This window comes from Trachypithecus francoisi, unplaced genomic scaffold, assembly GCF_009764315.1.
Source record: "Trachypithecus francoisi isolate TF-2019V2 unplaced genomic scaffold, Tfra_2.0 Lachesis_group6, whole genome shotgun sequence".
NCBI classification, from domain to species: Eukaryota; Metazoa; Chordata; class Mammalia; order Primates; family Cercopithecidae; genus Trachypithecus; species Trachypithecus francoisi.
The window spans coordinates 32,166,431-32,169,924 of record NW_022681471.1 but is presented as its reverse complement, the minus strand read 5'-3'; the positions used below and the strand labels follow the sequence as shown (position 1 = coordinate 32,169,924).

General features: G+C 40.4%; 1 pseudogene; it reads left to right on the top strand.

Annotated features, from left to right (window-relative positions):
• Positions 1–213: 213 nt before the first annotated feature.
• On the top strand, positions 214–296 carry LOC117078716 (annotated as a pseudogene).
• Positions 297–3,494: the final 3,198 nt, after the last annotated feature.

Sequence of the window (3,494 nt, the reverse complement as noted above, 5' to 3'; positions counted from 1 at the left end):
TGACCATAGTTTGCAACAACGCATTGTACATTTCAAATAGCAAGAAGAGAGGACTTTAAATGTTCCCAACACATAGAAATGATAAAGACTCGAGGTGATGGATACTCTAAATACCCTGACTTCATTAATACACATTCTATGCATGCAATGAAATACCACATATACCCTATAAATTTATACAAATATTATGTATCAATTTAAAAGCATGTGTGTAAGACTATACTTTCAGGAGTCACTTCTATAGTTTGTTAATAGAGAAGTTTCTCTGAACGGGTAGAGATAAAAAGCATGTATGTACTGTGTATATAAATGTGCCAAAAATTTCTGGAAAGATACACACACGAATGTACACACAATATACACACAAAATTATTGCCAGTCATTACCTGTGGGGAAGGAAGGGAAGAGTTAAGGAGGGGAGGGAGAATGAGGTGGAGTGGGGCAGGACGGGGCAGGACACAGCAGGGGCACTTTAAATGTGGTCATTTAGAGAGCACAGTGTTGTGACTACTTGAGCTAAATCCGGATTCTCGTATTTCATATCTGGTTAATTTTGGGGAAGTTACTTCCTTTTCCTCAGTTTCTTAATTCAAAAAAAGAGAAAATACTAATAGTATATATTTTATAAGTAATTCTGAGAATTAAATGTGTTAATACCTCAACACACTTGCAACAGTTCCTGGTACATGGTAAGTCCTCAATAAACATTAGCTATTATGGTTGTCATTATGCTTCTGTGTTGTTTGGATGTTATATAATGTTGGAATATTCATGTACTTCCTTTGAAAAAGCCAAGAGAAAGGGGCCAGTAGAGAGTGAGAGGTTGAAAATGGGAAACAGGTAATAATAGGTTGAGTATGGCTAGTGAGGAGACCTGTACATGAATGGGCTCTACAATGCACATGGAGGAATTACACCTAGATTGGAAGAGGGATATCTTTCATTTTAACGGCAGAAAAGGATGGCTGTGAATACATTTCTAGTTTGGTAGTAGGAAGTTTGTTTCCATCTGGAGACTTCTATCTTATCTTTAAGAGGTGAGTTCTTTGGGGCAGCTGAGGAGTTGGAGTTTTGAGGAAAATGAAGAAGATTGAGAAGTATCATTTGGGAAAATGAGAGAGTGAGTTGAAAACATGACAGGAATCCCCAGAAATATTGAAGGACCCCTTGATGTTGGTGACCACGAATTCAGAGTGGTACCAACCTGTTCATCTATGTGACTTTCTCTTGCAGTGCTTAACACCCTTGGGGGTAGGAGTGAGAAGAAAGGCTGTGAACCAGATGCCAGCATCTTTGATGAATGAGTACAGGACAGCAAAGAGGTGGAGTCAAGGTGTAACCAAATATCATGAAACTCAGGGGAAGAAGGATCAGGGGGTTTTGCCTGAGGGTGGAGGAGGAATGGTTTGAAAGGGGCAGTGTGGCTGGAAGAGGATACCTACCTTACCTCCTCCCTATGCAGTACATGCGGTGTGTTGGTATAGATCACTTTCACTAGAAAGGGCTGTAAAGGAAGCTCCGTCCTCATGGGAAACCTAGAAACGTGGATATTCAGGGATGAGTTTGTGGATTGCAGAAGAGTTTGTTAATCATGGAATAGTGTTCCAGGAGGCACAGCCGAAGCATGTAAGGAGTGAAGGTAGAAGTGGGAGGTCAGGGCCAGGCATGGTGGCTCACACCTGTAATCCCAGCACTTTGGGAGGCCAAGGCAGGCAGATCACCTGAGGTCGGGAGTTCGACACCAGCCTGACTAACATGGAGAAATCCCGTCTCTACTAAAGTGCAAAATTAGCGGGCATGGTGGCACATGCCTGTAAGTCCAGCTACTCGGGAGGCTGAGGCAGAAGTATTGCTTGGGAGGCAGAGGTTGCGGTGAGCCGAGATCCCACCATTGTACTCCAGCCTGGGCAACAAGAGCAAAACTCCATCTCAAAAAAAAAAAAAAAAAGTGGGCGGTCCAGTTCAGGGAGAAGAAGCACAGAGCAATATGGGAATGCAGTTAGAGGACAAGAACAACAATAATAATTAAACATAACTTAATAATAACAATAATAATCTAACAGGGCTTTGCATAGATTATTTCTTTTAATCCTCGGAAAACCTCATGAAGAGTAGACCTTAATTTTACAGATGAGCAGACAGACACAGAACTCAAGTGATTTGCCCAAGGTCACAAAGCAGGTATGTCAAACTGGATGCTTACATGTTGAATTATGACAGAGGAAAACAGGGATGTGAATGAGGTATGGTGGGTTCAGCTCATCACAAATTTGATTAGATGGTTAGTCCTGCTATTTTCTGATAAACAGGGGGCTCTCAGGTCTCCCCAATTTAGATGTATTTGGACCTGGAGGCAGGAGTTGCTGTTTTATGGTGTTCCTTACATTGCTAGGTGTAGAAGGATCCAGGCAGTGGCCTGACCAGTACATTTTCTCACCTGTGCTCTGCAGAGTGATTGGTGGTAGGGGCAGTGGTGTGGTTCTTAGGTGCGTCTTGCCCTAGTTGGATATATAAAGCCAGACTGCAGCTGCCTCTAAGGTATAAGGGCTGAGAGGCAGTTTGTGGAAAATGTGAACCTACTGGAGGACTTCACAGGCTATAGATTCTGAGAGATGTGAGGCTGAGCAGGGGTCTGGCAGTGGCCCAATTTTTTTTTGCAGTGAAAGCATCTCCTTCAGTGTTCAAAGCTTTGGCCTAGCTCCTAAAGAAATCTTTGTTTACTGAAAGGTTTGGGTGCCATGCTTGGTGCTCAAGGAAGTTTATAAAAAAGAACAGGAAGCTTTATTGCAAACTTCCTTGGGGAGCATTTTAGAGCCTTGTGTCAAGATGACCCTATAAAATCCTTTCAGAATTCTAAGAAGGTAAACACAATTGTTAAATATTAATGCTTATTACATCTACATTACTTATTTTAGTATAATGTATGATAGACTTGGGTTTTCTGTGTCCTGTGCTACATGTACCTCGAGGACCCTCGTAAGATAAATTTCACAGAACATTTATGTACAAGTTACAGGACAGAGAAAATGTATGTCTAAAACATAAAGGTCCTTTATAACTATTACATGACTAAATGAAGTTCATTGTTTTAATTTTTGGAGAAGTTTATTTTGAAGCATTTCTTTTTTAATGACATATGGTTAGTTGTAGCAATTATTTATTTGAAGACAAGTTCTTTGTCAGGAGCAAACCCTCAGTTACAGCCTTGGAAAAACAGAATCCACTTTATCATGATACCATTTACAACACAATATCCAGAAATGCATTGTAGTGAAAAGTGGGCCCTGCTTATATGTACCTGTATAGATGGGTTATGAATGAAGGTACTTATACACACGTACAGATCTGAATAGCACATTAATACTAATGACCAAACGTGGTATTTGTCATCATTCAGATTTAGTTTCTGTGATTGTCAGAGTGTATGAAAGTAGATTAAAATATATATGTACATGTGCTTATATATCAATTCCAATGCATGTAAGATCTGTCAT